At 45.2% G+C, this 12699-nt stretch overlaps 1 protein-coding gene across 5 annotated transcripts in view; it reads left to right on the forward strand.

Moving 5' to 3' along the window:
- Positions 1 to 2604: 2604 nt before the first annotated feature.
- NMNAT3 (nicotinamide nucleotide adenylyltransferase 3) overlaps positions 2605 to 12699 on the forward strand; it is a 116109-nt gene continuing 106014 nt past the window's right edge. For all 5 annotated transcript variants that reach the window (XM_008008920.3, XM_073023559.1, XM_038002793.2 and 2 more), the window contains exon 1: positions 2605 to 2890. The gene's annotated coding sequence lies outside the window, so the exon portion shown is untranslated. The remainder of the gene's footprint in view (positions 2891 to 12699) is intronic.

The raw sequence follows: 12699 nt of genomic DNA on the forward strand, positions 1-12699 counted from the left end.
TGTAGAGACCTGTCTCCTGCAGCCTTGGGTGGGATGATTCCAAGGCATTCTCTTCACACTGTTTTCTAGGGTTTTCCCCTAGGATTAAGCCCTAATCATCTATTATAGTAGCTGGCTTAATATTTTATTGAGCTCCCCTTTTCTTCCCTGTATTGCTTCTTCACTACTCTGCTGGTGTTCCATGTGCCTCTCAAATAACTACTTGCATTAATTCTTACCTCAGGATCTGGTTCTGAGGCACTCAAGCTGAACCATCCTCTACGTAAAATCTTCCTCCTTCCTGAGGTGGCATTAGGTGGCCACCTCCCTTGAGCCATAATGGCAGATAAGATCCAGGAAAAATGAAACTTACCAATAAAGGAGAGATCTGAAAATATTATTACCATTATACCCATAATCCAGTAGTCTTTTTGTGAGCTTAAGCAAGTACATGACTTGCATTTACGTATTCCTCCTTCTAAAAAATTAGGAGGTAGTTGCCTCTCCAAAATGGATTTCTCAGCCACTGCATCTTCTTCCCCACTTAGGTTAGGTAAAGCTTGGCTATTATATGAGGTTTTACCTTCCAGCACAAGGGGATGCTACTTTTTTTAAAACATATTTTTATTTCCATAGGTTATTGGGGAACAGGTGGTATTTGGTTACATGAGTAAGTACCTTAGTGGTGATTTGTAAGATTTTGGTGCACCCATCACCCGAGCAGTATACACTGCACCCAATTTGTAGTCTTTTATCCCTCACCCCCTTTCCATTCTTCCCTCTGAGTCCCCAAAGTCCACTGTGTCGTTCTTATGTCTTTGCATCCTCATAGGATAGCTCCCACTTATGAAAATATACGATGTTTGGTTTTCCTTTCCCGAGTTACTTCACTTAGAATAATACTCTCCAATCTCATCCAGTTGCTGCGAATGCCATTAATTCATTCCTTTTTTCTTGCCTAGGAAACCCAGGCTTCCTCCTAGACCAAGCTTTAGTCTTCACTACCTCAGGCAAAGAAAGCTTCCCTTGCATGAGCAAGTCATTGCCCAGCCTCTTCTCTGCTCTCTGTGTGCAGCTTCTCCCTCCCTGGCCTAGGGCCCTAACTCAGAATGACTCTTCAGCCCATGATTTTAATCAAAGGCCTCTAATCAACCTGTGGTACTACATGCTACACAAGATTCTTAGAAATCCCTAAGCTTTCTCAGGAGCCTCCCACCCTGCTGGGAAACAAGCCGACTTGTCAATTAGAGAATATCCAAAGATGTTAAGCCACTTAATCCTTCCCAAAACTCAGTGTGGTAGGGATTGTTACTTCCCATTACAGGAAAGGAAACTGAGGCTTGGGAAGGTAAAGAGACTTGTCCAAGATCACCTTCTGGAGCCACATTTTACACCACAGGTAAGAGAAAAGGGATCCGAGAGGGCATGGACACTGTGTCTTCAGACTGAGTGGGAAAGTACTCTTTACCTGGGTACTTATTGGGTGCAAGTTGCATGCCCCCTGTGCTAATACACAAGGGACAAGTTTATGGGCTTCCTAAAAGTGTGGACAGTGCACCCGTCCAGCCAACTTCATGGGTGCACTGTGAGGCTCTGATGATGGGGACAGGCTTATAAAACACTCTCCATACTAAGATGAGGACGTGTCCCTGTGTCTAGGAAACGCTGGAAATTAAGTGTACAGCAATCAAAAAACCTTGACATCATCCTTGATGGCTCTCTTTTTCGCACACTCCAATTCACTCCATTAGAAAACCATATTGGCAGAATCTAGTGAATCTTGTCCTTCAAGGCCTCTCCCTGCAAGGCTCCCATGAGCCCTGGGGGCTTATGGAGAGTTCTGGGTAGGCAGAGGAAGCCAGACTGCATTAGGGAAGCAAATTTGGAACGTAAATTTCCTCAGAAGGTCTCAGGGGATAGGGACCCCAATCTCCAAGGCCCCAAGATTCTGTTATGATTTATTTTCTCATTCTAAATAAATGTCCACTGGCAAGCCCTAATTCTGTCTTCGCTTTCTTAAGCAGCCCTCTCTTCCCCTCTCCCCACACAACTGTGTATGCTTCAGGCCCCAGAAATCCTTCCCTGATTTGAGGTCTGGCGTTTACCAGGGCAGGGATTGAGAACAGAGGTGTAAATTTGTCAGAAGGAAACGGGCCGCGCAGTAAGAGAGTAAATCCTCATATAACATGGCAGAAAGTCAATGGATAAATCAAAAAATCGCCATGTAAGCTTCTTTTATTTTATTTTATTTTATTTATTTATTTTTTGCGACAAGCGGGTGACTACCAGAAGAAATTAACAGAGGAATTGTTAAAAAGAGCTATGATGGGAGGGAGAGGTGGCCTGTTGCTTTCATTATAAGCAAATCTAATTTTATTTCGTAATAAGTAAGTGGGCGTTACTTTCGTGTATTTTTTTAAAAAGAAAATTAAATAAAAATACAAAACAGAATACAAAACAGGAAAATAAAAAGCAAACACGCACGCGACACAAAAGGGCTTTGGCAGTGGGGAGCCAACGAGCGGTGACGGGGGCGGGGAGAGGGCGGGGCTTAGGGACCCGGGGCAGGGCCGGGGCCGGGTCTCCTTAGGGCCCGTCCCAGCGAGGGGGCGGGGCGCAGATCTGTTTGCCTCAGACACCTTCCGCCCTGGGCCGCCAAGGGAGCGCAAGGTCACGTTAGCCTTAGGCTCCGCCTCCAGCTCGGGTACTAGGCGGTCTAGACCCGAGGCTACCCGGGCCGGAGGCAGGCTTGAGTACCGAGACCAAACGTTGTTCCCTCCCGGACCTCGGGCGCCGGGCCGCGCGCTGACCGACAGCCCCCGCTAGGCCCAGCAGGTCCCCTAGTCCCCCGCAGTGTCCCGCAGTCCCCCGAGACTCGCCGAGCGCCGTTGCTGAGCCCTGCGAATAGCAGGTAAGCGCAGCCCGGGCCCCTCGTCAGCCCGCTAGGACCTGGATCGCGGCTGAACGTCAGGACCCTCTTGACTCCCAGCCCCCAACGGAGTCCTGGGAGTCCCCGCTGGGACGACAGGTGGCGGCGGAGTGCGGAGCCATCCGGGGTCGCGCGAACCGGGGCACAGCTCCGCGCTGCCTCTGCGCGCCGTTGGTTCTCACTGCAGCGTATCAACCTAACCCCCAGCACTCCTTTGGCTATGACCAGAGCCCCGGAGACGTGGGTTCGGATCCCACCTTTAGCACTCGTGCACTCAAAGGTTAAAAATATAAGCACGATGTCTAACAGATAACGTGTGCCACTCAGTGCCCGCTGCTGAGCTAAGTGCTAGGGTTACAGTGGCAGGTCCACAAACGTGGTGCCGTTCCCCGTGCAACTCCCAGTCCAGTGGGGGGAGACCGACAGCAACCGGATATCTATGCAAACAAGTGTGAACGTTAATACTGTAGTCAGAGCTATGAAGACTGAAAGTCTAGGGTGCTGGAGAACTTTTATCAGGGTCCCCAGTTACAAAGGCTGCTGGAACTAAAACTTTAGAGAATTCCCGGGCGGGGAACAACAGAGCACACTCATTTTGCTGGGAGAGAATGTGACTTGAGGAAAGGAGGGTCGGTGGGGCTGGCCTGCAGAGAGCTGAGGAGAAAGCAAGTTCCTTCACCTTAACTTCCTCCTCTGTAAAATGGGACTGTTCTACCCATTGAGGATGGAAATGGTGAACGTAAATGACTTAACACCGCATGATGGGTGCTGGATGTTACTCAGCACTAAATATCTAAGGCTGGATGTTGTTCTGGACTGAACACAGTGTGCCTGCCTCTCAGCAAAGTCACTTCCCCTCTCCTTGAGTCCTGTTTCTTCCTCTATCAAATAAGTAGTTCTGAGTAGAATCTCTCAAACAGCCTGTTCTCTAAAAGGATAACTGGTTTAGTTGTTCATTCTTGAAACATTTAACTGGCACCCACTTTACCCTGGCTTTGAGGATTCAGAGAGAAATCAGTCAGGGGCCCTGCCCTTCTGGAGCCCATGTCCGGTGGGCCAGGTGAAATAAAGTGACTGTTCCACTCTGGCAGAACCCAGAGGAAGGGGTGTGACCCTCTGGCCTTGCAGGGGAAAGCGTCTCTATTTTTGGCCAGGTGCGCATTTCTCATAAAGCCACCCAGGAGCCCCTGAAGGTATGGTTCACACAGCTCCACTGAGCATCAGTTACTTCCTGAATTTCATTGGTGGTTCTCAGCTTTTGGTGTCACCCCTAAAACTGGACAGAAGACTTCCCAGAAGCAGCAACTATGCTGGTACCTTGCTGAGGACGTGTCAGACCTTGAGACCCCACGGATTTGGGAAAGCATTTTAGGTTTCAGGAGACACCTGTCAGCTACTCACTGTATTTTATTGGCTCAAATGATCCTAATTTCTTATTTGGCTCTGTTCACACCATTGGTGTAGACAAAGGAAGTGCTCTATGAAAACTAACTGAGAGGCCCAGAGAGTGGGGGCACCCAGATGAGGCAGGAGTCTGGCACCATTTGTGGAGAGTGGTAAAAAAGAACAGGTAAGATGTTAACAGAGGGTGTTGGAGGGAGGAGGAGAGAGGGCAGCCGTTGTGCAGCCTCTCTTTTCCCCTCTCAGACCACAGCAGTGTGCCAACCCATAAGAAGGGAAGCTCCAGGCTTGGTGGTCACAGACCTGGCACTTCCCAGCTCTGTGACTGACCCTGGGCAGCTCACTCACCATGTGAGTCATGAGGATTGTGCAGGCTTAACAGGTGCTTGGCATATAGTTGGCCCTGAAGAAATATTACCTCCCACCCTTTACTTCTCCTGAATGAACTAAAATATGCATAGTTGTAGTGTCTACCTCAGAAGGTTATTATGGGGATTTAATGAGGACCTAAAATACATAGAGCAGTGCCTGACATGTAGGCGGATACTACTACTATAACTATCGATATCGTTCCTTAGGCTGGACAAAAATTGAAACAAAACAGGGCAGTGGCAGGAGATGGATAGGAGTGGAGGCGGTATGAGGAACTGTGCAGGGTGATTAGTTGGAAGTTAGATTATCTGTTGCAGTGGTTTTGCCATAAAGCAAGAGCCTGGCAGCAGAGAGGGGTGTTCTGCATGATAAAGGGCATCCTGGGCAGCTGCACTGTCAGGAAGTCCCAAAGTTTGAGTGTCTTCCTAGACTCAGGCCAAAGAAAGCATAGCAAAAGTTGGGTAAAACTAGGGTTGAAAAAGGTCTAAAATGGTCTTTTTGATGATGTGTCTCTAACCGATGGCTGAGTGGGGGTTTCCTGCAGGGGGCTGCCACTGCTCCTTGCAGACCCTTGCCATCCATTTGAGCATGGTAACTGCCTGAGACTGGTCTGGCTCTTTGACCTGGGAGCTATGAAGTCTAATTTTGCAAACTTTGCACCCAGTAGAGTACCAGGCCAAAAAGGCATGAATCGGTAATGAACAAATAAAGTGAACAAAAACCCGAGGCAGATTTTTCACTGTATCTGTGCACGTGTGTGTGTGTGTGTGTGTGTAAAAGGAATTGGAAGGTAAGGAAAGATAACTAATGTATTTAAGCATTTGCTGAGGGCCAAATAGTTTCATGTATGTCGCAGCTTCGTGGTGAACACCATAGTCTTGTAAGAAGATAAAATTGCTTGTGTGACTTTCCCATGTATCACCAAAGTGCTCTAAACCTGTTTTTACATCTGTAAAATGAGAATCATTGTAGCTAATTCATAGGGATGTTAGGAGCATTAAGCAAGATAAGCATATGAGGCACTGACCTCAGTGTACAACGTGTAGTATGATAAGTGCCCTGTCAATAATGGCTGCCTTATTATTATATTTATTCATCTTCCCAGTGATCTCCACTGTGATAAGGAAACTGAAGGCCGTAGGCACAGATGGGTGGCATGGATTCTGAACTCAGTCCCACCTGGAAGCAAAGGCACTCTGCAGACACTAACCAGACAGCTTGTGTGAAATGAAATCAACTTTATGTGCATTTCATTCATTACTTAAAGCACTTGACTATGAAATTTTAAAAAGAAAAAAACCTGCAAAATTATAATTTATGTGCCTTTCAAGTTCAGGTATTTTATCATCTCAATAAATCTTCCATGCGTCTATGTTAAACCACTTTGGGCTGTCGAAGCTCTTAAATAAAGTGGCTTGTCCTCACCAGTATCTGTCTTTGCTCGTTTTTCATGGTTCCCCAGTAAAGATGGACAGATCCCACTTTGCGGGGCAGGCCTCAGGATGGCAGCTCCTGCCCCATTGGTTTAGCTGTGCAGTTCTGCATGATGGTATTTAGCAAACCGCAGTGGATTCATGATTCCTTCATCATTGTTTCTCCCACATACACGTAGACCCTTGTGCTACTCTAGGAATTAGGAATAGAAGGGCATTCTATTGCTAGAGAGAATCTGAGAAATCAGCTCCAGGGAAATCTAAGATTCTTTGTAATAGGTTTTGGGTGGAAATGCCTGGAATGAGGGTGACCATGCATCTGGAAGTCAGCACCGTCTGCTCTTTCCACCCAGGAGTGCTGTGTCTGGGCTGCCTTCCTGCCGGGGGAAGGCCTGGTCTGCATCCCTGTGCCTCTCTGCTGTCCCTGCCTCTGGCCAGAGCTGCCCCTAAATCCAGAATGCCTGGGAAGCCTTCCTGAATCCCTCCTCAGCCTTCCCATAGTACCAGTGGGTGCCTGTCGGCCTGCCCTTCTCTGGCTATGCTAAATTACCTCCTCTGCTGGGCTGTGAGCACTTCCGCAGCTTTGGACCAAGTGTTGCCTGTACTCAGCAGCATGCCTGGCACTTTGCCCTCTTTCTCTCTCTCTCCCTTTATTCCTTCCTCCCTTTCTTTCTTCTACAAATACTTCAAGCAGTGTCCTGGGGATTCTAACAGTGAGTCAAAATGACGTAGTCCTGACCCTCATGGAGTCCGCACACATCATGAGACAGATTTAACAATAGGATTAAGCACATAAACACACACACAGCAACACATTTTAAACTGGGTTAACTCTCCTGAAGGAGGAGCCTGGTGTGTCAGGGCCACATGTGGAAGGGAGAAAGATAGAGAAATATAGTCAGTATCACTAGAGAGAGAGGGGCCCAAAGTGTTGGATGGAGGCTTATGTTCATTTTTTCATACACCCTTGAAGACCACTGGATGATATTTTTCTATAAATCCTGGTAAGCAATGGTGTATGCTGCCAAGGTCATCCTACTGAGAATGTGTACTTTTAAAAACAACTGTGCTTCAGCTTCCAAATGGGAGAATAATGCTGTGATCCAATTCACTTACCCCTTTATAGTTTCCAGAGCTCCTCCTCAGGTGTTGTCTGGTGGGGTACTGCAGTTCTCAGTGTCATACATCTCATCTTGGGTAGCAGCAGCAAACAGGGATCCAGCTCATCTGAGGGTAAATCTGGTGGCATGGGCACTGGAGCCTTTTCCCTTCTGAGTGACAGAGTCCATCTGAGAGCCTATTTGTTTCTTCCTTCTCTAATACTCCTGGGCACACCAGGCTGAGGCTCCGGCATAGATTTGATCATGTTGTGGCTAGTGGTCTGCTGAGAGGAAAGAAGGGCACTGCTGACTACTGTTGTCCAGAAAGGTGGGCCCACCCATCTGTGTACAGCTGTGGCAGGGTGAGCTGGCAGTGATCCTACCCATGCAGAGCCATGCCATGCCAGCACAGTCCTTTGTGAGGAACCAGCAGTTCTCCAGAGGGGCACCATGCTTGCCTTCAAAACCCATTCATTTCCACTGAGAACAGGGAGAAAATCACACTAAAGGCCTCTTCAAAATAAGATGTGATCCAGTCTCAGGAAACATTCTCTGTCCATACTTGAATATTATTAGAGGGTTACTTTAGCCAGAGCTGTTAACAAAATACATCTCCAATCCCTACCAGTCTCAGATGTAGACCTTATCACCAGAGATGAGCTGCCATCTTCTCTGCCGCAAAGGAAGGATGCATCACTGCACAGAAATTGAAAAGGCCTCCATGCTACTCTTAGTGGGGTGAGTTTGCCTGCCTTGCCCAGACTGGTGGGGAAGGGCTGTATTCTCAAGGTACAGCTATAATAGGACTGTAATCGTGTGGCTCTTAGCCATGGAGAAAAGAAGTGGTTCTGGAAATCTCCCTTTCATAAAGGCTGACACGTTGACAGTATTTATGCCTCTTGAAAGTACATGTTAAGTGGTGGATATTTATGAAAAGGGTTTTGAGGAGTAAATGTGTCCATCAGTCAACCTGGAACTTTTTAGAGCTCCTAAGATGATTTTAAATTAGAGCCAATCTTCTTCCTGCCTTCCCCCTTCCATCAGCACACCCCCTTTCTTTGCTTTCTCTTATAAAAATGAAGTGTCAAGGCAGTACACAGCCCAGGGTGGAGGTTGTAACTGCCTTGCAGAAGCAGAGTTAACATATTAAAGGCAGATGTGTAGGGGTTAGAGCCTTGACTGCTCCTTCCCACTTGTCACAGTGTTCTGGAAAGAGGAGAGTATGGAGCAAGGCTGACAAGCATGGCTCAGCCTGACTGCATCCTAACCACTGTCATCAGTGGCCCTGCTATCAGCCAGGCTTCTCGCTGAGAGGTTTACAATCATAAAGGAAAAGAATGAGGAAAACATGTGATGCAAACCAACCCGAATCTGGGCTCAATAAGTGGCAGATGGGAGTGAATGAGTGTCAGTGTGAGTGAGGGAATCACACCAGGTCAGGTCAAGAGAAACCTTTAGAAGGCTGGAAGCTTCTCTGTGAGCCAGTGATCATTAGGACAGAATGCCTGTTATATGAATTAGTGTGTAGGAGTCTAACTTGGAATTATTACTCACTTTCAAATCTTCGTTTTAAAGATCAGTAATAGGTTTATTGCACAAACCTTATACTTAGTAACAAAGACTGCTTTGCTTTTAATTTCCCATCTGGCCTTCTTCTATGTAACTTGTATGATGCTCTTGATCATTCTTGTCTTAATTTTTTTGTGTGTGAGAGAAAGGATACCACTGTCTGTTACTCATGCTGTGTTTTGTAAATAATCAAAGGACCATCAATGATAAAAGTATAGGAGCTGCCTGTTTCAGGTGTCACTGAAATGCTGCTACCTTTTGGCTGCTTCTGAGATTCTGCTTTAAGAAAATAATCTGAAAAGTAGAAAGAGCCACTGTATAAAAATGCTCTCTGCATCATTATTTGTAATGGTGAAAACTTAGAAGTGATCTGAATATACAGTATAGGAGGAGAACAAATTACAGAACGACAGGCTGATGGAATATTATGTAGTACTTAAAAATATGAAGATTAGTCACATGGGAAACCTTAACATGCTCTGGAAACAGAATGCCATTACATAACAGATATATTTAGGAAAACAGCCTTCAAGGGAACCCTCTAAGGGGACAAGAGTTATATACGAACAGGGGAATTATGGATAACCTTTTTCCTATATCAAGCTTTCTATATTGTTTTATTATTCCTATAACTATTTTAAAATCTTAAAATCAGCCAAATTAAACAATGATCTTTCTTCAGTTTGTAATTTTAGGGCACTACCTTTGTGGCCTTATCCTGAATTAAATCATCCAATCAAAAAGAATGTTAAAGCCAGGTTTGGCTCCCTGTTTCCAGGTTTCCAGTCCAGGTATACAATCTGGGTTCCTGGCTGAACGGCCTGCAGATGTGCTCACCCTGGCCCTGTAGACTTGAATTCTCAGGGTTTTTAAGTTACAGAAGGCCACTGCCTCTCCTGGTCTCCAGTAGTGTGGGAGGAAGGAGGAATTTGGAATTGCAGCCTTCAGAGGCCTTATTGGTGACATTTCAGCAAACTCTCCCCGCAACCCAACACACACAGTTAGCAATTGCCTAGGGTAGCCCTGTCTCATTCTGGCTTCTTGTCTTGCAGGCATTGTATTCTAGTATCTCAGGAACTGGATATTATGTGTGTACTGCCAACTCTCACTGTGACGGCCTTGTATCTGTGTATTATTTGCTACCTAACCCTGGCCAAAGCCTAGTGCATGGCCAATGGTATGTTCTAAATTAAACTCATTCAATTGGCTAAGTATTAGGAAATCATGACACAAGACAAGGACTTGAGTCTGAGTAGTTCATTTGAGAGTGGACCCCAGGAAGCACTAGCAAAAAGGTGGGAAATGAGCTAGGGAAGTGTACCATCAAGCAGATGACCAGCAGGCGCAGCTGGGCTTTAATCCTGATGGAGATCTCCAGAGCCAGCGTAGAACCATCTTAGAGTTATGCCGTCATGGGGCGGGGGGCTGGATGTACACATTGCCATTTCTGTCAGTCATTGCTTTAGCTTTGTTCCTTAGGGGAAGTTAATTCTCAGGTTCTTCTGGCAGGTTCCAGTCACCAGGTGAAACACTCAGGCAAAGAGATGGAGATACTGTCAGTGGAAGTCAAGCTGGCTTGCTCTAAGACGAAGACGCCTGGGGCTCAGGGCATGGCACTGACAGTATCTGCTGTACCGTTCTTCCCTTTACCACCATGAACATTAGCAGCGTACTAAACTGAAGATAACCAAGTCCACAATTCCCTGCTAAATCAGACCCAGTTACACTGCATTGAAGACTGCTTAAGTATAACCAACCCCAAAAGTTTGAGAAAAAAATCATGGATGGAAAACTTTAAATAAGAAAAAACATAACCATATTTCTTCCTAGTAAATTAGAATAGACTACCAACTTTTGATTTTAGTGGCAGAATGCTAGTTTTCTGCAGCTGTACAGTTTAAGACCCAACACTTTAAAGGAAGGCGTGAGTGTGTAAGGTTTATCTGTTGTGGCAATGTTTTCTCCTCTCTTGTAGCTTGATGACTCCTGTTATTTTTCTAGTAGATTGAGATGATTTTAAAAGAAAACTTCAATGGGAGAAAATATTCAACCTTATTTGTATCAATCCATAATTATATCTCTAGTGCCATGTTTTAATATTAATATTGGATTTGCTCGCTGTACTCACTAATACAAGAGGATGGCAGAAAATTTATGTAGTTATGGCTTTAGGTGCTATGATAAATATTCTGTAGTCATTGCTTTTATGTAGAAACACTTCATCTCCAATTAAAGATTTAGTAGCTCTTCATTAAAATATCTGTTCACAAACAAGGCATACTATATGGTTGTGCTGACATTTCAACTTAATTCACTCTACAGTTTTGTGGATCCCAATTCTTTTTTTTTTTTTCTTCTGAGACAGGGTCTCACTCTGTTGCCCCGGCTGGAGTGCAATGGCACGATCTTGGCACTTACTTCAACCTCCGCCTCCCAGGTTCAAGCAGTCCTCTCATCTCAGCCTCATGAGTAGCTGGGACTACAGGCATGCACCACCACACCTGGCTAATTTTTTTTGTATCTTGTAGAGATGGGGTTTCACCATTTGCTCAGGCTGGTTTTGAACTCCAAGGCTCAAGTGATCTGCCTGCCTTGGCCTCCCAAAGTGCTGGGATTATAGGCATGGACCACTGTGCCCAGTGCCCCAGTCCATTTTATATGCTTTTCTTTGTCATGCATAGAAGAGGACTAGCAGCAGAAATTTGGGGCATAATGCAGATTCTAGAAACTCTCTATTTATTAAGTCCATTGGAATATTTGTCACTACAAATGAAGGCCATACTCCAAGAAATGATTTAAAATTGTAAATTATGTAGCAAGTTCAATAGGGTTTAGTGCTTTGAGTTCTGGGCATTTTAGGTTTGTGTAGAAAGAATTCAAGATCTTAGTGTTTTAGATAAATGAAGTCATTTCCCTTTAAGTTTTAGTCCAAGATGCATTCCATAAAGCCTGAGATGACAAATACCTGGTGTTTATGTATTTTTCCATATCCTGTGTAGATGGCAGACATCATTGACTGATACCCAAGCCTTATTTCTCCTCAATAAAGTTCTCTGTGCAGCCAGCTGCTACAGTTAATCAGAATTATTTCACTAGATGAAGTCTGTGGACTCTCCATGCTCTTACATACCTTTGTACTTGTCCCTGCCATTTCTGGGAATGGTCAACAAAGGAAGTTTTCATAGTCTCCCTTCCAAAAAAACTTTTTAAAAGATGAATTCAAGAGGCAGCTGGTTTGACCACCTAGTGCCTTTTGAGCCACCTCTCTGTTATACAGATGGTAGGTATTCTATTTGTCAATGACTGACTGTCTCCCTTCCTTTTTTCCTTCTATCATGTGCATTTTGATTTTCTTTCTTCATTTCCTCTAATGTTGCTAAGAAGATAAAACAGGAAGCCCCAAATTATTTGCTGTTCTCTCATAAAGTTTGTTTGAAGTCATTTGTATTAATGGAAATGCATTGAGATTTTGATTTTCTTTTCCTACCCTCAGGAAGACTGCTCTGCTATAGGTCACCAGCGGCCTTCACATTACCAAATCTTACAGGCTTTCTCTGTCCGTATTTTCAGTGCAACATGTGATATCTCAGACCGTACCCCACCTTTTGAACTGTTCTTTCTTGGACTTTCTTCTCTCTTCCCTCATTGTTTCTTCTTTGACTTCTCTACCTGCTCCCTTTCCTCTGCTGGCATTTTTAGTGGGGCATCCCCAAGATTCTTCCCTTGGGTTCCTCTTGCCTATACACTACACCTGGATAATTTCATTCACACACCTGGTTTTTAACCATCACCTTTATATAGATACCTGCCATATCCTTATCTCTATCACATCCTCTCCCTATAATCCAGACATCTGTGTCCAGCCACCTGTTGAATGCTTTCTCATGTGGCTCCTGTAGGCATCCAGAGTCAGCGT

The sequence above is a fragment of the Chlorocebus sabaeus genome, chromosome 15 (genome assembly GCF_047675955.1).
Source record: "Chlorocebus sabaeus isolate Y175 chromosome 15, mChlSab1.0.hap1, whole genome shotgun sequence".
Taxonomy (NCBI): Eukaryota; Metazoa; Chordata; class Mammalia; order Primates; family Cercopithecidae; genus Chlorocebus; species Chlorocebus sabaeus.